This window comes from Macaca mulatta, chromosome 2 (assembly GCF_049350105.2).
Source record: "Macaca mulatta isolate MMU2019108-1 chromosome 2, T2T-MMU8v2.0, whole genome shotgun sequence".
NCBI lineage: Eukaryota > Metazoa > Chordata > Mammalia > Primates > Cercopithecidae > Macaca > Macaca mulatta.
Window position 1 is genome coordinate 80,410,785 of NC_133407.1, and position 22,362 is coordinate 80,433,146.

At 37.2% G+C, this 22,362-nt stretch overlaps 1 pseudogene; it reads left to right on the forward strand.

Moving 5' to 3' along the window:
• LOC114676293 (small ribosomal subunit protein uS2 pseudogene) overlaps positions 1 to 19,715 on the forward strand; it is a 107,748-nt pseudogene extending 88,033 nt beyond the window's left edge.
• The last annotated feature ends 2,647 nt before the right edge of the window (positions 19,716 to 22,362 follow it).

A 22,362-nucleotide genomic window follows, 5' to 3' on the forward strand; every position in this document is an offset into this window, starting at 1 on the left:
TGATTAACCTGTTTGCGGACTGTTTTGTCTGTTTTCTCTCTGTCTTTTGTATAATGAATAGTCACTTATAAGCACATTGATAGCCAAATCTTTGAATATCTTCAGGGTTATTTCTGTAGAATCAATCAGCACACATAGGATTACTACTACAGAAATAATCCTATTACAAATTGTCCTCCAGAAAGTATCTATTTAAATTTCCATCATCAATATATTAGAAAAATCTGTTCGTTTTTGTTTTTTTTTATTTTTCACAGAGATATGAGCTATGTTGCCTTTTTTATGTTCTTCACACAAAACCTATACATTGCCTATTATACTTGTTCCTCAACTTGAGACGGGACTATGTCTGGATAAACCCATTGTAAATTGAAAATACTGTAAGTTGAAGATACATTTTCACAGCCCCTGTACATTTTTGACTTATGATATTTTCAGCTTACGATGGGTTTATCCAGATGTAGTCCTATCATAAGTCAAGGAGTGTGCTGAAGGTGTATCACCTTGTCAAGCCAAACGATTGTAAATCAAGCCATGTAAGTCAGAGACTGCCTGTCTTTTATTTTATCATTTTCCCCAATATAATAGGTGTCGTAGGTTGGATTTCCTAGAAAACAGATTCTAAAATTTTTCTACAAGAGGTTTACTGGGAATAACACAAGTGAGGGGTTAGAGAAGCAGGACAAGGCAGGGGGAGAAATAAAACTGCAGCGCAATTTCAACAAGGGCTCTGTTGATCTTTATGAAAACTCAAGAGCTGGGAAGTTGCTTCAAAATCATCCTGCCTTGAATTAAAGGGGGTAGGACTTCACATGCTTGTAACACCCTGCAAGTTGCCCTAGGATGGGTGTGACCTTGGATGAGGAGGCTGTTTTCAGCTGAAGGCAACTCTTGGAGAAAGATTTAGCCATGAGCTGCGTGCTGCCAACAGGGCCGGCACTTGAGAAACGAATGCTGTTCTGAAGAGAGAAATTGAGTGGTGTGCCAGAGCCCTTTCTACAAGAGATCCACTTACTTTCTATAGTAATTAGTGGGAACACTTGTGCCACTCGGATCCACTTACTTTGTATAATAATTACTGGGAACAGCACCTCTAAGATTCTGGTTGGTTTAGTTTTCAGGAAAATTTACAAGAGGAAGGTTAGTGAAGTGAACTACATACAGTCCCAGCCAGTGCATCTAGTCTTGAGGCTGCAACTGACACTAAACATATCTCATTACAAGTCTGTATTTCTCTTACCCTACTTCTATTACTGACTGTTCAGATAGGGCTCACTGAGAAACAGACTGAGATGTGCATACAGGATGTTTACTGAAGCATGTGTGCTTTTGGGAACAACACATGTGAGGGGCAGGGAAGCAGAATTGGGCAGAGAGATGAGTTGAATTGAAATACAGTTGCAACAGACCTCATCCAATTCTGTGAGAACTTCAGAGCTGCAACAGCTTTTCAGATTGACCCTACCATGGCACAAGGTAGTGGGACTATATACTCTTGCACTGGATCAGTCATTAGACACAGGCTGTTCTAATATAAGGATAGTGTGGCTCTCTTTAGTTAATGGCATTTCCTAGAGAGAGAAAGTAAGCTGAAATCTGTCGGTTGTCATACCATAGCAGCTGAGGGGGCATTTCAGTCCTGAAATGGAATCTGAGCAACACATCATGGTATCTATTACAATAGTTAAAAATGGCATCTCGGCCTAGCGCAGTGGCTCACGCCTGTAATCCCAGCACTTTGGGGGACGAAGCGGGTGGATCATGAGGTCGAGATATCGAGACCATCCTGGCCCACATGGTGAAACCCCATCTCTACTAAAAATACAAAAATCGGCTGGTGTGGTGGCGTGTGCCTGTAGTCCCAGCTACTCGGGGGGCTGAGGCAGGAGAATCGTTTGAACCTGGGAAGCAGAGGTTGCAGTGAGCTGAGATCATGCCATTACACTCCAGCCTGGCAACAGAGCGAACTCTGTCTCAAAAAAAAAAAAAGAAAAAAAAAAGCATCTCATTATTATTGCGTATTGTTTGATATGTCATTGAACCACATGACTTCTTTTTGAATTGCCAGAATATTTCTTTCATTTTTCTGTGTTAATAATGTTATGTAGGTTGAAGATATTTGCTCTGTTTTTCAATTGTCATTCTTTCTTTTATTTTTTAATTTATATGGGTACCTAGTAGGTGCATATATTTATGGGGTACATGAAATACTTTGATGCGGGCATGCAGTGTGTAACTGTTACATCATGGTCGTTGGGTATCTTCGTTTTGTTGATCCATCCATGTTTATATTTTGCATGGTATATTTCCTTCCCTTTTGCATTTCTTTCTACCATTTGAGCTTTAAGAATTCTTTATCCTGATTATAAATAAATACAGATTATTTTATTTAGCAATTTGATAGTTTTACTTTACTATATTTAAATATTTTCTACTATTTGAAATTTATTTTAGTTCATGGTATAAGGCAAGAACATAAATTATGTGTATGTATATGTTTTCTGGATAGTTCAACGATTATCTCAGCACCATTCTTGAATGATCCGTCTCATCTTCAGTGATTTTATGCTTCCAGTATAATATATTCAGTTCTTTATATGCCAGGTTTTGTCTATGCAATAGTCTATTTATCATTAACCTTTTTATACATATGTCAAAAACACATTGCCTGAATTATTGTAGTTTTATAGTATTGCTTACTATCCAGTTGAACTAAGCCACAGTGTGATCAGCTTGTAGATACAGGAGTAGATTATTATTATCTTAGATGCCTAAATTTTTATGCCTTTTTCGCTTATGTGGAAACATCCATTTTTCTTCACTTCTGACCATCTGTTCTATGCATTTTGCCTTTTAACATATGTTTAAATGATGTTTGAAAGTGTCATATTCTTGTCTTCTTTCTTCTCCTCACCACCATTTTCCTTCGCAGATTGGCAACTTTTTAAAACAATCATTGAGCTGCATGTTTCTTTTCAAATTCCTTATCTCTTCTATCCCTGGCCTGAGCACATGGTACAATATAAATAAATATTTTTGAATGTTGAATGAATAAGATTTTAATTTCATTTCTGTGTTATCTCTTTGGTTCTTGATTTCTCTACATTAAAAGTCATATCTAGAATACATCGCAAAGTGGTAGGAAAGTATGAAAAAAATTACATTGAAATACACTGAAATAGCATATGGATATGTACTTTTCATTCTTTTTTTCTAAAGAGAGATCATTCATGAGACTTTCAATATTTAGGGCTAGATTGACTTTCAGGGACATTATAGAGCCTAACTTTGAAGAGCTCAAAATATGGTTGAAAATTTTGGAGCTCGCAGTGAAAAATCTAGATAGTCACTGCTTTTGTTAATTAGCTTTTTATTCTTTCCACACAGGTACTAAGTGAGGAACCAGCTATATAATTTATAGGGACAAGTACAAAAATGAAAAGGTTGGGTTCCTTGTTCAAAATTTATTAAGAATTTCAAGATGGTGATAGCAAAGCATTTAACCAAATGTGAGACCTTTTGCAACTGCATAGTTTGAGCACCCACAAAGCTGGCCCGTGACTAAATACAAACCATATACACTATGCTGGGTATTAGTGCTGCAGTGGGGAGGAAACAAATATGGTTACTTCCCTTGAGGAACTCACAGATTCAATGTAGACAAAAGCAGAAGAGTGACAATTTATTTCCTCAATAGTTCCTTACTATCTTCACTAATTCAAAATTGGTTTTAGAAATTTCACTACTTTGTACTTATTCCCAATCCCCAACATAGTTTTTCAACTGCCATGTCCTTGGATAATCACTTAGCAGAATTTATTAAATGACAACTGTTTGCAGGAAACTATAAACTAGGTGAAAATAAAATTAGAAACTTATTTTTATTATTAATAATATTTCTAATAAAGCAGTATAAAAGCCCTTTGGGAAGGGTATTTTCATATCTGTAGTGGGCATATATGTGCTACAATGTGTAGCAGCAGCTGGAAATTTTTTCTGTCATTACTGAGTTTTGAAAGGATATTTTTCTCAAAATGTGAGAAGCCCTGCCACTAAGGAAGAAATGCATCTTATTAGAATGAGAATGTTGTAGATAATGATTATATGGTTTGTCCTGAGATTTAGATTACTGTATATGTGATGGTTCTCTTTTGGGGAGGGAGATAATGTCAAAATATGTTAGCCAAAGACCTTCAGAAGTAGGTAGGAAATAGGCAGAAATGTATTCCCGTTAGCAATTGATTCCTCAGCATGCTAGTTAAGCCCAAACAAGCACAGGATTTTTTGACATCTGTTTTATTTTGGTTCTTGCCTCTTCCAGCATTCAAGCTGTCAGCTCTTGCTCTGTTAACAATGGGGGCCATGAGCTGAAGTATATTCAGATCACTGATGAACACTACAGGCACTGGTGCCTTCCACACCACCAGCTGACATGAGATGGCAAACACTGTGAAAGGAAGGCACAGTAAGCTCATATTACCTGCTGCAAAGGAACAACATGTTGAGAGCAATAAAACTTTTGCCAACAACATGTACCATTTTGTAAGATTGTGGGTTTGAAAGAATATTTTTCCCCTGCAATCTACTTCATGGATTGCTTTTGATTAACAGCTGTTTCCTTTTATCTCTGAATCCATTGGTGGCTCTAAGTTCGCATTCATTCTCTTTGGAGGGAGGGCACCCGACTATAGCAATATGATTCATGGTGGTGAGCTATGGCAGAATTCAAGAATTTAAAGTGATGTTAAGTATCTCATTGAGTTTATAAAAATCCCAAACAAAGATTTCTGGAAAATGCATAAATGCACAAACTAAGCAGGATGGGTGAGGGCTTTTATTCTCCACTATCAAAATGATTCTTCAGCATCAATATGTATTTTGATACTGAAGACTCATTAGAAACACTGTATATATTCATGGTAGTGTTTTGGATTAAAAATATGCCTTCTCTCTTTTATTTTTATTTAATTAATTAAAATTATCTGAAAAGACTTGGAAGGCTAAGTTCATATCCCCAGTAGAGGTGGCAAGGTGGGGCAGCTTTAGACCTCCTCCCATAACCGTCTGCTCCCCAGTGGCACCCACCAAATGATAAGTACATTCATTAGCACAAAAAGTACATTTTTATCAGTCCTAAGTAAAATGAAAATAAAATAGTTTTTTAAAATGTTGACATCTTTATTAATCTGTAACATACATTTGAAATATAAACTGTGCTTGCTAGAAAAATGCATCTTCAAGACTACTCCTTTCTGAACAGATTTTTTTTTTTAAAGATCCTTCTGTATAGAATTTCTGGGACTACTGCTGCTCATTCTCCAGATGTTTACAACTTTCTGTCTCAAATTACATCTTTTGGACTTTTTTTTTTCCAAACTCCCCAACATTTTCTTCTCTTTTATTCTCCCAATCAGTGTATCTCCACCCTGGCAACATAGCTCTCCTTTACAAATCCCCATTGGGACTGTAGTTCTGTATCACTGCTCCCCCTTTTAATGCCTTCTTACTATCAAATATATGGTCTACATACCCTAGGGTTTCCTAAATTAGGCATCATTCTTATGCCACTTGTAGTTATACAAAAGAAGGACAGTTTTAATGAAGCCATGTTTCATTCCACCAGGATTGTAAAAGTATCTTCTTATTCTCAGACCCACCCAAAGATACCTGTTTATTGTTCTTATTTACCTTTTGTTTTTTATACATGAGATTGAAATTTGTTTATGTATTTCTTGCCCATATGAACTCTTTTTGTATTTTATTGCCCCTTTATATCATTTTGCCATTTTTTATGGACATGTGCTTTTTGTTAATATACAGAAGCTTGTTATGTATTCTAAATATTAATGAACTCCTTAAATGTTAATATATTCAAATATTTTCCCCAATTTAACATTTGATTTCTTTACATAGGTGATGGAAATTTTTCTAGCCATTCTAAAGTTTTTTTGTGTGTGTAATGCCTTTTCCTTCACATTTTTCTCCAAATAGAATTTTTATAAAATACTTCATATTCACCAAAATATGAATCTTAAAATTAATTAAAATGCAGAAAGCTTTAACAATAAATTTAAAATATTTAAAACTTATTTGTAAAGATGAAATTATAAAGTTTTCTTTCAATGTTTTAAGTATATACAGTGTTCTATTGTATAGCTTGTCATCATTTATTTGACCAATATCAGTTAATGAAAACTTAAATCAATGTCCTAGTACATATTCCTCTAACAATGGTCAGATTTTTTCTTAGAATAAATTTCTAAATGTGGAATTATTGAGTAGGAATCATGTAATTTCTCAGGCTTCTGAAATTATTTACTAGTCTGTCCTCAAGGAAGGATGACCCATTACATGACAATCATGTAAGAGGGCTAGTTTTTTCATATCTCCCAGCACAGAGGACTTTCATTGTTATTTATCTTTGCATATGGATAGACAGAAATCATTTTTAAAAATTATAATTTATAAATGCAAAAGTATGATGGGGAGGGTAGAAATACCCAAGTTTAGGAAGCCTTGGAATTCAGTTTGAGTGGACTGGATGTGAAAGAAAAAAAAATGTTAGAGAAGCTTATCTCTGTTGTCAGGTTTGAAATGATACAGTGAAGTGTGCGTTTTAGGAAAATTAATGTGCTTGATGAAAATTAATGTGCTGTTGCAATGTTTCAGTTATGATTAAATAAGTTTTAGCAAAGATGTAACAGGGAGAGTTATAACTAAGTTTAGGAAGAAACTAGAAGATGTAGTGAGAGATTAAAAGTAAAGACAAGAGATTTTAAGGGTTTCCCATTTGGGAGTGAGGAATGACAAAAATATCATTGTGATGACTAGGAATTTGATAAAGAGAAGGTTATTGGACTGATTAGTTAAGATGATAGTGGTGAGGGAAGTGAAGGTAGGAGCCAAGTGGAGGGCCCATTACAAGTTAAATAATGGACAGGCATACAAGGCTCAAGAATATTTTCTTGTTGTTCCCAAGAAATCATCAAGAAATATCAGGCTTCCACTTCTGGCATTAGAAAAACCAAGGTATAAGATTAATGAGCTGAATATTGAAAGAATTAGACTGTAAGATCATGGTAATTGGTTGAGACTTGGAGAGTAGAAAGGAGAATAGCTGGACAATCTTTGTTGAGAGACCCAGAATCATAGAGTTTTAAAAATTGTCTAGTTCAGTTGTTATCAAATTAAGTGTTCTTAGGAAGTTAATTGGATTTAACAGACCAAAGAGGTTAAAGAAGGTACATCAGGGAAGACACTCTGTGTATATGTGTGTGTGGGTGTTCCTGTGTGTGTGTGTGCATGTGTATGTGTGCGCACACATGCCCATGCACACACGTCTGGGGAGGGGAGGATATAGATGTTTTCTTAGTCACTTCAGGCTGCTATAACAATATACTATGGAATGAGTAGTTTAAACAACATACATTTATTTCTTACAGTTCTGGAGGCTACATAGTTAAGGTTAAGTTGTTGGCAGATAGGGTTCCTGGTAAGAAGACTTTTCTTACCTTGCAGACAGCCACCTTCTCCCTGCGTCCTCACATGGTAGAAGGAGAGAGTGCTGTGGTTTCTTCTTCTTCTTCTAACGACACTAATCTTATCATGGTGGCCCAACCTCATGATATTGAGAGGTGAAGCCAGTTGGACTTCCTGGGTTGAATGGGAACTTGGAGAACTTTTCTGTCTTACAAGAGGATTGTAAAATGCACCAATAAGCGCTCCATAAAAACGCAGCAATCAGCACTCTGTAGCTAGCAAGAGGATTGTAAAACGCACCAATCAGCACTCTGTAAAATGCACCAATAAGCCCTCTGTAAAATGCAACAATTAGCAGGATTCTAAAAGTAGCCAATTGCAGGAAGGATTGAAAAAACAGCACTCTGATAGGACAAAAACAGAACATGGGAGGGTACAAATAAGGGAATAAAAGCTGGCCACCCCAGCCAGCAGCAGCAACCCACTCGTGTCCCCTTCCACACTGTGGAAGCTTTGTTCTTTCACTCTTCACAATAAACCTTGCTACCACTCACTCTTTGGGTCTGTGCCATCTTGAAGAGCTGTCGTACTCACCACAAAGGTCTGCGGCTTCATTCTTGAAGTCAGTGAGACCAGGAACCCACTGGCAGGAACCAACTCCGGACACAATCTCATCTAAACCTTATTACCTCCCCAAGGCCCCACTTTCAAATACCATCACATTAAGGATTAGAGTTTCAACCTGTGAATTTTCAGTGGACATTCAGTTCATAACTGAAGTGATCCTAGATCTGTAGCAATTTAGCTTAGAGATTCTCCCAGAATTGTGTCCCTCTACCTTCCACCATGGGAATGGACCTATCCAGACCTTGAAATGACCTCTAAAACAATTAAAGGTAACCCCAAGGAAGCATCGACAATTAATAAATTTATTCAGGACTTTACATATTTAACTCAAGGTAAAGGCACTGTATTTTCAAATCATTAAGAACAATCATTCTCTACTTCAATGGCAGTGGTCTTAAAGTTGAAGTTGTACCTTTTGTATTTTCAGTGGAAATGGATTTTTTTTGGTCTTAATGTCATCAACCTCAAATTCCATTGCTTTATATTGAATACACTGAATTCCCCTCTACACCTCTCCTTCTCCCAGGGGTCTTTTTGGTGTCATTAGCATCTCTTGCCTTGTAAACTATTGACATACTGATAGCAGCAACTTCTGCTGAGGTCCTTTTAACTTTGGCATTGATCAATTTATTTTATTTTCATGACTTTAGACTTTGTTATAAAAGTAAGAGGTATTCACCGAAGGAAATTTGAGATAAATTAGTTAATAAAATAACACAAATGAAAAATAATAAAACCACCCGTAATCTCATCACACAGAAGTAATAATTAACATATTGGTGTATATTTTTTCAAGTATTTTATTTGTATAAACTTTTATGAAATAGGATTATACTATATCTTCTGTTTTACAACTTGATTTATTAAAATATTTTTAAAACATTATGTGATGTTATATAATTTTCTATTATAATTTTCTATTATATGATGCTAAATGATGGCATTAAAATATTAGCTTAAATTTATTTAGAAATTTTTGTGCTAGTCACCACTGAAATCACATACATATGCATTGTCTCATTGAAATTTCACAGCGACCATAGGAGATTGATACTGTTACTGTACTGTTTTATAAAAAGGGAAATGGAACACAGTACAGGTTTGACAACTGGCTCTGAGTTTCATACTGTGGAAGTTACAGACCAGGATTTGAAGCCAGGGACTTTAACTCTAGAACCCAAGATTTTTCAAGCTGACTGTATAAATAGATAGCATGCCACTGTTTTCACAATTGCACCATAACAATTTTCTAATGTTGGGTACTTAAAATTTATACCTTTTATTGTTTTAAAGAAACTTACAGTGAAAATTCTTCCAGTGAAATCTTTGGTTCCATTTACACTATTTTCCTAATGACAAATGCCAGTGATTAAAATTGTACGGTCCAACAGTTATTTGCACAATTTATGGCATCAATGTTTTATGCAAAAATCTAAAAGCAGCCAAGTCAAACCAGCATAGAGTAGAAACTGGAAGTAATATAATACTAAATTCAAATTCTTTAATGATTTCCAGCGGATCTCAGCACCATTGTGTATCTTGTGGGAAATAAGCCTAATAATCCTTTTTTAACCTTAGAGTTATGAAATATTTTGAAAGTCTAAAAGACGATTCTTGTGAACTTAGATTTGACAAAATCTTTAAGAAGTAACTTTTAGAACGTGTTTTAAGGTAAAACCTGCTACCTAGAAAACTGCTTTGAATATATATAATGCACTCTCAATAGAGGTTTGATGACCCATTAATCCAGATCTGGAAAGAATCCTGTGTTTTCTATTTTTGTGATATTTCACCTAAGGAAATGTTCACCTGAATCCTTTGATAATTACAGAAATTATCTGGAAGCTGAATACATGACATATTGGAGAATTAAGGTCAAATGGTCTTTGGTGACCTATTGTACCTTTTGCAAATACATCAACCATTTGTATCTACCATTGCCCTAATAGAATTTCCTGGCATGCATGTTTTCAATATTAGTATGTTTGCAAACACTTTAATACATGGAAACTATTGATGGCAGATACCAGGCTACAAAAACACATTGAAAACAATTTGGCCTTTTTACACTTTAACATTTTCGAAGCCAAAAATTAAAAATCTGACATCTATATATGAACCTGAAAATGTGACTTTTCTAGAAAAGTCTAGTTCCTAAGTTGCAAACCAGTACTCCACCATTCCTCCTGCACTGTTGAAAGAAAAACTCTTGTAAAATAATATCCACATTTAGGAACACTAAACAATAAAGACTTATATCCATTGTTTTTCTCATTTTTGAAATAAACTAATGTTATCAAATTCTCTCCAGATTATTTGTGTTCCAAAACCACCACCCACTATGCCATCTCCTTAAAAACATTCTGCACAATGCTGGAAATGTGTTTTCCCCAGCCAGCACTCCAACTGGGTACTTAGGGTTGGGGCTGCATACATAGTCAGTTTCAAATAACTGACCCCCTATCGTCCCTGCTACTATTGTTCTCAACCTCCTTTCTTCCTGTATGAATGCTCCATAATTGTGGGTTGGGTACAAAATTCTAAAACCTGTTTTTTTCTTGTTGGTAAAATAGGATTATTAAAAAACGAAAAAGGTCTTATGGACATAGTGGTATGAAGGACTGTGGAATCGGAGAGATCTGGCTGGAATCCCAAGTCCCCCACTCACTGTCATGTTAAGCAGCTATTTCAACTCATTGATCCTGCCTGCCTGCCTGCCTGCCTGCCTTCCTTCCTTCCTTCCTTCCTTCCTTCCTTCCTTCCTTCCTTCCTTTCTCTCTTTTTGTATTATACTTTAAGTTCTAGGGTACATGTCCACAATGTGCAGGTTTGTTACATATGTATACATGTGCCATGTTGGTGTGCAGCACCCATTAACTCGTCATTACATTAGGTATATCGCCTAACGCTATCCTTCCCCCTCCCCCGACCCGACGACAGGCCCCGGTGTGTGATGTTCCCCACCCTGTGTCCAAGTGTTCTCATTGTTCAATTCCCACCTATGAATGAGAACATGCAGTGTTTGGCTTTCTGTTCTTGCGATAGTTTGCTATCATCAATCATGGTTTCCAGCTTCCTCCATGTCCCTACAAAGGACATGAACTCACCCTTTTTTATGCCTGCATAGTATTCCATGGTGTCTATGTGCCACATTTTCGTAATCCAGTTTATCATTGATGGACACTTGGGTTGATTCCAAGTCTTTGCTATTGTGAATAGTGCCACAATAAACATACGTGCGCATGTCTCTTTATAGTAGCATGATTTATAATCATTTGGGAAGTCCCATAAATGGGACGGCTGGGTCAAATGGTATTTCTAATTCTAAATCCTTGAGGAATCGCCACATTGTTTTCCACAATGGTTGAACTAGTTTACAGTCCCACCAACAGTGTAAAAGCATTCCTATGTCTCTACATCTTCTCCAGTACCTGTTGTTTCCTGACTTTTTAATGATCGCCATTTTAACTGGTGTGAGATGGTATCTCATTGTGGTTATGATTTGCATTTCTCTGATGGCCAGTGATGATGAGCATTTTTTCGTGTGTCTGTTGGTTGTATAAATATCTTCTTTTGAGAAGTGTCTGTTCATATCCTTTGCCCACTTTTTGATGGGGTTGTTTGATTTTTTAATTTGTTTAAATTTGTTTAAGTTCTTTGTAGATTCTGGATATTAGCCCTTTGTCAGATGGATAGATTGTAAAAATTTTCTCCCATTCTGTAGGTTACCTGTTCACTCTGATGGTAGTTTCTTTTGCTGTGCAGAAGCTCTTTAGTTTAATTAGATACCATTTGTCAATTTTGGCTTCTGTTGCTATTGCTTTTGGTGTTTTAGTCATGAAGTCCTTGCCCATGCCTATGGCCTGAATGGTATTGCCTAGGTTTTTTTCTAGGATTTTTGTGGTTTTAGGTCTAACATTTAAGTCTTTAATCCATCTTGAATTAATTTTTGTATAAGGTGTAAGGAAGGGATCCAGTTTCAGCTTTATACATATGGCTAGCCAGTTTTCCCAGCACCATTTATTAAATAGGGAATCCTTTCCCCATTTCTTGTTTTTGTCAGGTTTGTCAAAAATCAGATGTTTGTAGATGTGTGGTATTTTTCTGAGGACTCTGTTCTGTTCCATTGGTCTGTATGTCTGTTTTGGTACCAGTACCATGCTGTTTTGGTTACTGTAGCCTTGTAGTATAGTTTGAAGTCAGGTAGCGTGATGCCTCCAGTTTTGTTCTTTGGCTTAGGATTGTCTTGGCAATGGGGGCTCTTTTTTGGTTCCATATGAACTTTAAAGTAGTTTTTTCTAAAACTGTGAAGAAAGTTATTGGTAGCTTGATGGTAATGGCATTGAATATATAAATTACCTTGGGCAGTATGACCATTTTCACGATATTGATTCTTCCTATCCATGAGCATGGAATGTTCTTCCATTTGTTTGTGTCCTCTTTTATTTCATTGAGCATTTATATCCTTGAAGAGGTCGTTCACATCCCTTGTAAGTTGAATTTCTAGGTATTTTATTCTCTTTGAAGCAATTGTGAATGGGAATTCACTCATAATTTGACTCTCTGTTAGTCTGTTTTTGGTGTATAGGAATGCTTGTGATTTGTGCACATTGATTTTGTATCCTGAGACTTTGCTGAGGTTGCTTATAGCTTAAGCAGATTTGGGGCTGAGATGATGGGGTTTTCTAAATATACAATCATGTCATCTGCAAACAGGGACAATTTGACTTCCTCTTTTCCTAATTGAATACCCTTTATTTCTTTCTCCTGCCTGATTGCCCTGGCCAGAACTTCCAACACTATGTTGAATAGGAGTGGTGAGAGAGGGCATCCCTGTCTTGTGCCAGTTTTCAAAGGGAAAGCTTCCAGTTTTTGCCCATTCAGTATGATATTGGCTGTGGGTTTGTCATAAATAGCTCATTATTTTGAGATACGTCCCACCAATACCTAGTTTATTGAGAGTTTTTAGCATGAAGGGCTGTTGAATTGTGTTGAAGTCCTTTTCTGCATCTATTGAGATAATCGTGTGATTTTTGGTTTTGGTTCTGTTTATATGATGGATTATGTTTATTGATTTGCATATGTTGAACCAGCCTTGCATCCCAGGGATGAAGTCAACTTGATCATAGTGGATAAACTTTTTGATGTGCTGCTGGATTTGGTTTGCTAGTATTTTATTGAAGATTTTTGCATCGATGTTTATCAGGGATATTGGTCTAAAATTCTCTTTTTTTGTTGTGTCTCTGCTAGGCTTTGGTATCAGGATGATGCTGACCTCATGAAATGAGTTAGGGAGGATTCCCTCTTTTTCTATTGATTGGAATAGTTTCAGAAGGAATGGTACAAGCTTCTCTTTGTACCTCTGGTAGAATGCAACTGTGAATCCGTCTGGTCCTGGACTTTTTTTGGTTGGTAGGCAATTAATTATTGCCTCAATTTATTGGTTTATTCAGGGATACAACTTCTTCCTGGTTTAGTCTTGGAAGGGTGTATGTGTCCAGGAATTTATCCATTTCTTCTAGATTTTCTAGTTTATTTGCATAGAGATGTTTATAGTATTCTCTGATAGTAGTTTGTATTTCCATGGGATTGGTGGTGATATCCCCTTTATCATTTTTTATTGTGTCTGTTTCATTCTTCTCTCTTTTCTTCTTTATTAGTCTTGCAAGCAGTCCATCAATTTTGTTGATCTTTTCAAAAAACCACCTCCTGGATTCATTGATTTTTTGAAAGGTTTTTTTGTGTCTCTATCTCCTTCAGTTTTGCTCTGATCTTAGTTATTTCTTGCCTTCTGCTAGCTTTTGAATGTGTTTTCTCTTGCTTCTCTAGTTCTTTTCATTGTGATGTTAGGGTGTCAATTTTTTATCTTTCCTGCATTCTCTTGTGGGCTTTTAGTGCTATAAATTTCCCTCTACACACTGCTTCAAATGTGTCTCAGAGATTCTGGTATGTTGTGTCTTTGTTCTCGTTGGTTTCAAAGAACATCTTTGTTTCTGCCTTCATTTTGTTCTGTACCCAGTAGTCATTCAGGAACAGGTTGTTCACTTTCCATGTAGTTGAGCGGTTTTCAGTGAGTTTCATAATCCTGAGTTCTAGTCTGATTGCACTGTGTTCTGAGAGACAGTTTGCTATAATTTCTATTCTTTTACATTTGCTGAGGAGTGCTTTACTTCCAACTATGTGGTCAATTTTAGAATAAGTGCAATGTGGTGCTGAGAAGTATGTATACTCTGTTGATTTTGGGTGGAGAGTTCTGTCTGCTTGGTGCAGAGCTGAGTTCAATTCCTGGATATCCTTGTTAACGTTCTGTCTCATTGATCTGTCCAATGTTGACAGTGGGGTGTTAAAGTCTCCCATTATTATTCTGTGGGAGTCTAAGTTTCTTTGTAGGTCTGTAAGGGCTTGCTTTATGAATCTGGGGGCTCCTGTATTGGGTGCATATATATTTATGACAGTTAGCTCTTCTTGTTGAATTGATCCCTTTACCATTATGTAATGGCCTTATTTGTCTCTTCTGATATTTGTTGGTTTAAAGTCTGTTTTATCAGAGACTAAGATTTCAACCCCTGCTTTTTTGTGTATTTTCCATTTGTTTGGTAGATCTTTCTCCATCCCTTTATTTTGAGCCTATGTGTGTCTCTGCACATGAGATGGGTCTCCTGAATACAGCTCGTTATCCAATTTGCCAGTCTGTGTCTCTTAATTGGAGCATTTAAGCCCATTTACATTTAAGGTTAATATTGTTTTGTGTGAATTTGATACTGTCATTATGATGTTAGCTTTTTGTTTTGCTTGTTAGTTGATGCAGTTTCTTCTTAGCATCGATGGTCTTTACAATTTGGCATGTTTTTGCAGTGGCTGGTACCAGTTGTTCCTTTCCATGTTTAGTGCTTCCTTCAGGAGCTCTTGTAAGGCAGGCCTCGTGGTGACAAAATCTTTCAGCATTTGTTTGTCTGTAAAGGATTTTATTTCTCCTTCACTTGTGAAGCTTAGTTTGGCTGGAAATGAAATTCTGGGTTGAAAATTCTTTTCTTTAAGAATGTTGAATATTGGCCCCCACTCTCTTCTGGCTTGTAGAGTTTCTGCCGAGATATCCATTGTTACTCTGATGGGCTTCCCTTTGTGGATAACCCTACCTTTCTCTCTGGCTGCTCTTAACATTTTTTCCTTCATTTCAACTTTGGTGAATCTTACAATTATGTGTCTTGGAGTTGCCCTTCTCGAGGAGTATCTTTGTGGCATTCTCTGTATTTCCTGAATTTGAATGTTGGCCTGCCTTGCTAGGTTGGGGAAGTCCTCCTGGATAATATCATGAAGAGTGATTTCCAACTTGGTTCCCTTCTCCCCATCACTTTCAGGTACACCAATCAGATGTAGATTTGGTCTTTTCACATAGTCCCATATTTCTTAGAGGCTTTGTTAATTTCTTTTTACTCTTTTTTCTCTAAACTTCTTCTTCTTGCTTCATTTCACTCTTTTGATCTTCAATCACTGATACCATTTCTTTCACTTGATCAAATCAGCTATTGAAGCTTGTGCTTGCGTCATGTAGTTCTCGTGCCACGGTTTTCTTCTCCATCAGGTCATTTAAGGTCTTCTCTACGCTGTTTATTCTAGTTAACCATTCATCTAATCTTTTTTCAAGGTTTTTAGCTTCTTTGCGATGGGTTCGAACATCCTCCTTTAGCTTGGAGAACTTTGTTTTTACCGATCGTCTGAAGCCTTCTCTCAACTCGTCAAAGTCATTCTCCATCCAGCTTTGTTCCATTGCTGGTGAGGAACTGCGATCCTTTGGAGGACAAGAGGTGCTCTGATTTTCAGAATTTTCAGCTTTTCTGCTCTGGTTTTTCCCCATCTTTGTGGTTTTATCTACCTTTGGTCTTTGATGATGGTGATGTACAGATGGGGTTTTGGTGTGGACATCCTTTCTGTTTGTTAATTTTCCTTCTAACAGTCAGGACCCTCAGCTGCAGGTCTGTTGGAGTTTGCTGGAAGTCTACTCCAGACCCTGTTTGCCTAGGTATCACCAGCGGAGGCTGCAGAACAGCAAATATTGCAGAACAGCAAATGTTGCTGCCTTATCCTTCCTCTAGAAGCTTTGTCTCAGAGGGGCACCCAGCTGTATGAGGTGTCAGTTGGTCCCAGTTGTCTCCCAGTTAGGCTATTCGGGAGTCAGGGACCCACTTGAGGAGGCAATCTATCTGTTCTCAGATCTCAAACTCCGTGCTGGGAGAACCAATACTCTCTTCAAAGCTGTCAGACAGGGATGTTTAAGGCTGCAGAAGTTTCTGCTGCCTTTGGTTCAGCTATGCCCTGCCCCCAAAGGTGGAGTCTACAGAGGCTGGAACGCCTACTTGAGCTGTGGTGGGCTCTACTCAGTTCAAACTTCCTGGTCACTTTGTTTACCAACTCAAGTCTCAGCAATGGTGGGCGCTCCTCCCCTAGCCTTGCTGCCACCTTGCAGTTTGATCTCAGACTGCTGTGCTAGCAGTGAGTGAGGCTCCATGGGTGTGGGACTCTCCGAGCCAGGCGCAGGATATAATCTCCTTGTGTTTCATTTGCTAAGACCATTGGAAAAGCACAGTATTAGGGTGGGAGTGTCCTGATTTTCCAGGTACCATCTGTCATGGCTTCCCTTTGCTAAGAAAGGGAATTCCCCAACCCCTTGCACTTGCCAGGTGAGACGATGCCCCACTCTGTTCCATGGGCTGCACCCACTGTCTGACAAGCCCCAGTGAGATGAATCCGGTACCTCAGTTGGAAATGCAGAAATCACTCACCTTCTGCATTGCTCATGCTGGGAGTGGTAGACTGGAGTTGATCCTATTCGGCTATCTTGGAACCTCAGCCTCCTTTTTTTCTTTATCTGTGATTTGGAGATGATCATGATACATATATCATAAGGCTGTGAATGAACCTTGAATAAGACAATGCATGTAAAGAGCTTAGTAAGTTGCTTGACTCGTGATTAATTGCTTGAAACCTAAAGCACAGAGTAGTATATTTTTGCTATAGTGTTACCAAGATGTTTCTTGGCAAAGTCAGGGTTGGAATCCAAACATATCCATAACACCAAATCTGATGTTCAAAATTCATATCCTCTATCCAGTACAACCTTCTCAGGATCTCCTTGCTGGCTCTCAATGCTTGCTTACTGAGTTTTAGGAATCAAATTCTGTACAACCAAAAACATTGACTATAGTGTCATTTCTCCTATCTCCCAGGAGCAAAGCTTCATTTCCCCTTTAACATTTGGGTCCTTTTTAGTCATCACTGCCATCCCAATTTAATTCTGTCTTCTTATCACTTATCTTCTGAAGCTCTTATCAGTTAGGTACACCACCCTTTATAATCTGTCTTTTAACCATCCTATCTTTACAGGTATCATGAGAGAGCCCAGGACCCTCCTCCACTATAGTGTAGGAGTTAAAAAAAAAAAAAGGCTCTGAAGCCAGACTACTTAAGTCTGAAGTTCTCTATTTCCACAAATCCCAGTTTTTAGCTTGGGGACCTTGAATACATTTTCTGCTTTCAGTTTCTTATCTGTGAAATGGAGATTAAAATTATACCTACCTAACTGAGTTGTTGATAAGATTAAATGAATGAATGCATGTTAAGTACTTGCAAATAGCACCTGAAACCTATGAAGCGTATTATAAACCTATAAATATTATCTGTTGTTATTATTTGTTAAAGAATTCCAAACATAGCTCAGTTATCATGTCCAAATTCATCCTTTTGTTCCCTGCTACCATCCAATAAAAGGATCTTACCTAAATGATGTATTGAATAAAATGTGAAAAGCCTGAAACTATACCTGGCACAGGGAAGCACTCATAAACTCCTAGCCCTTTTTGTTGATTCTCAGTCCCTCAGCACTTGACCTAATTTGCCCTAGACTTTCTTCCTGAAAGTCCCTTTCTTCAGATTTTGAGACCCTATTCATTCCTAGTTTTGGTTATTTTTCTAATTCTTAATCTTCTTCTATATCTCTTCCTATGTGAATATACTTGTTCACCTTTCCACATCATGTAAACTTTTTGAGGGCAGTAGGAATATCTTATTTACTTTTTTCTCCTAGTATCTTGTACATAGTAGGAATCTAGGAAATCTTTTCTGACTTTAGTATTTTTTAATTTTTTTAACTCTTTTATAAATTAATTTTTTATTTTATTTTAAGCTCTGAGATACATGTGCTGAACGTGCAGATTCGTTACGTAGGTATTCATGTGCCGTGGTGGTTTGCTGCACCTATTAACCCTTCATCTAGGTTTTAAGCCCCACATGCATTAGGTGTTTGTCCTAAGGCTCTCTCTCTCCTTTCCCCCCACCCCAGACAGGCCCCGTGTGTGATGTTCCCCTCCCTGTGTCCATGTGTTCTCATTTTTCAGTTCCCACTTATGAGTTAGAACATGCAGTGTTTGTTTTTCTGTTCCTGTGTTAGTTTTCTGAGGATGGTGGTTTCCAGCTTCATCAATGCCCCTGCAAAGGACATAAACTCATTCTTTTTTATAAGAATTTGGTTTCTAAATTTCCTCAACTCCACTGAGGTTTTGCTGTACACAAACCTGAATTCACTTTAGATTTTCATGCCACTCATAGTTGTTTTATTTCAAATATCTCAAATTGTAAAATCTTTCTAATGCTAACTCATTATTTATCTATTTTAATTCCTCTCTATTTATTTACTAACACGAATAATGTCTAACATTTATCAAGTGCCTAGAATATTCCAGATACTGTGTTTGTTGTTTTACCTGCATTATTTCACTCAATATTTACATAATCCTATGAAATATTGTTATTATGCTTATTTCACAGATAAAGGACTTAAGACCCTAGGAAGTCAAGTTATTGTCCCAAGATCTCAGAGCTACTGGCTCTGCCAGAATCAGGCTACGAATTCATGTCTCCTTGATCTTTTCTCTATGCCATTTTAAAAGTTTACCATATTAAAGGTTAACATGAATATTCTAGATGATAATTTTTTTTTTTTTTTTTTTTTTGAGACAGAGTCTCGCTCTGTCGCCCAGGCTGGAGTGCAGTGGCGCAATCTCAGCTCACTGCAAGCTCCGCCTCCCAGGTTCATGCCATTCTCCTGCCTCAGCCTCCCAAGTAGCTGGTATTACAGGTGCCCACCACCACGCCCGGCTATATAAAATATATATATATATTTGTATTTTTAGTAGAGACAGGGCTTCACGTGTTAGCCAGGATGGTCTCGATCTCCTGACCTCGTGATCCGCCCACCTCGACCTCCAAAAGTGTTGGTATTACAGGCATAAGCCACCACGCCAAGCTTCTAGATGATAATTATTATAGCATTCTGAGGAATATAATTTTTTAGTAATATGTCTTAACTTTTCTTTGAAAGTCTAGTTTCTATCCATTGGTTCTCTAACTGCATTTATTAATACTTCTCAAAGCACATAGTCTCCTTGTACCTCAGAGAATGTGGCATTTGCCGACCAGATTTCTTGTCTGAGCTGGCTGCAATTGTGTTGGAAATTGGCTCTGCAACTGGGCTGGACTGCAGTTTAGGAAACATGATTGTAGATGGTGAACTGTCACTGCTGGAGTGTGAACCAGACATGAATGCTAAGCAATAGTGTCCACAATTTGCAACCCAGGAACTGCCAAATTGACAGCTAGACTAAACTGTAGCAGCACAGGAAAATGTGACTAGTTTCTCCAGTCAGTCAATACAAAGTCTTATATTGTACTATAATGAATAGAATCTTACTGTCCCATAAACTGAGATGCTGTCAATTATGAATCTCAGTTAGATTCTTAGCAAGTATTTCATGTCTGAACACCCGTGTAAGCCTCATAATGGCCCTAACTCTAGTTGGTTCGGATTAGCCTTTACAGTGAACATGCAGTTCATCAAGTTTACAGAAACTCCAACAGCAGCTGCACATCTCTCCATGAACTATATAGGTTTTTTTGCATTTTATCTAGGACTAGATGAAAGGGATCCATAAGGCTGTGCTAGAAATAAGTCTTGACTCTCTGAGGGACTTGAATAGATATAGAGTGTATATGAAATGAATAATATTAGTAATGAGCAAACCTTGAAAGGAAAATCTAAAGGTTTGAGGGGGGGTTCTGTTTCCTTTTAAGGAAGTTGTGCCAATTATTGTTTTATAATATTTTTGCTTTGAGGATTTCTTCACGCTTGGGATATTCATTTGTTATTTCACTAGACAGAACATCTGCTTACCTTCCTCACCGTTCTCTCACATATTTCTTTGTCATTCATTTCCTTTATGCAAGGGACTTCTGCAAGTTCCCATTATGTTCCAAGCACTGGGGCTGGAAATGAGGAGTTCTTTGATACAAAAAAAAAAAAAAAAAAAAAAAGGTCTCTGCCCTCAAGAAGCTCATAGTCTAGTGGGGGAGATAATTGCATAAAAAGAGAATATAGCAACACAGTGGTAAAGATGTGCATATTATATTAAAGAAACCCCAGTGGGTAGTGTCTAAGCCACCTGAAAGGGGGTTCAGAAAACACTTTTAAGAGAAAACACTTGAGTTGAACTTTAAGAGAAGGAGGAATCAGTCCAAAGAAGAAAAATGCCAACGTCTAGACATCCCCAATATATAGGATTACTGCACAGATAAAGAGCCCATTATAATTCAAATATCAACAATTAAAGAAGTTACTGGGATTTTAGAGTAGATATTTTTATTTGCAATATATCCAACTATTTTTTCTTAGGACTAGAACATATTCTCTGGTAAAATGCCACTGTATCTTCAGATATGAAAATGTGCATTGTTTAGGTACATGAGGGCTTTGTTAAACATAGACACCTCAACTTTATGAGTAGAATCACTGGCTTTAGAGAATCTTTGAAGATCAAAAAGTGAGAATTGAGAGAGATGAAATCAAGAGACTCTGATCAGTGACACATCTTCGCAAATGCTCTGGGGCTTATGGAGGTATGCATGGAGGCTACCAGCATATGTTTTAAAGCAAGTGATTTGAAAAAGCATTACATGAGTGTGTTGGGAGGTAGTCATGCTGAGGTCAGAACTAGTCAGATCCTTTCCATGGCATCTGCAATCCTTTCATCTAACTTCCAAAAGAATGGTTGCTGGAAAACCTAAAGAAATGTTTAATTTTAATTTCTTTCTTTAAATTTAGAGATAAGGTCTCTCTCTGTGCCCCAGCCTGGAGTGCAGGGGGCAATCATCACTCACTGCAGCCTGGACCTCGTAGGCTCAAACAATTCTCCTGCCTCAGCCTGGAGTACCTGGACTACAAGTGCATGCCACCATGCCCAACTAGGTTTTTAAAAATTTTGTAAAAATGGGGTCTCACTATGTTGCCCAAGCTAGTCTCACACTACTGGCCTCAACTGTTTCTCCTGCCTTGACCTCCCAAAGTGCTGGAATTACAGGCATGAGCCACTGTGCCCAGCGCTAAGGAAAAATGTAATACAGCATCTTTTAGGAAAAAACATTCTGGACTTAACCTTGAAATGTGTGCTACTGATTTTAATAAAATAACATTTAGCTGCCTCCAGTGTAAACCTTGCACAGATTCTAAAAGAGGTTTGTTTTTTTTTTTGTTTTGTTTTGTTTTTTTTTTTGCAACTTCAGAATGTAAATTGGCTATGATAGTTTGCAAGGTAGGTACATGTTCTATAAATAACTCAGAAATATCTCTCTGGCTCTTCGTGCAGTACAATCTTCGCAAAGTAAAAATATATGATGAAGACTAAGTGAAATAAATATAATCATAGCCAAGTTTCGATTTAAAAAAAAAAATTCAATGTTTTTATTAGACTCAAAGGTATTTACATCCCCTGCATGCCCCAAGCTTTATTAAGGTATCATTGATAAATTAAAATTGTGTATTTTTACAGTGTACAACGTGGTTTTGATACATGTATATTTTGTGAAATGATTAAATCAAGTTAATTAACATACCTATCACCTGAAATATTTATCATTTTTTGTGATGAGACCATTTATGATCTATTTACTTAGCAATTTTTAAAATTTACAATATATTATTATTGACTGTAGTCAACATAACTCTCCAGAAATTATTTATCCTTTCTAACAGAAATATCTCAACCAACATCTCATTTCTCCCTTACCTCCCTTCCCAGGCCCTGGAAACCACCATTCTACTCTCTGCTTATACAAATTCAAATTTTTTAATTCCACATATAAATAAAATAATACAATATTTCTTTCTGAACCTAATGTTCACTTAGTATAATGTCCCCCAAGTTCATCCGT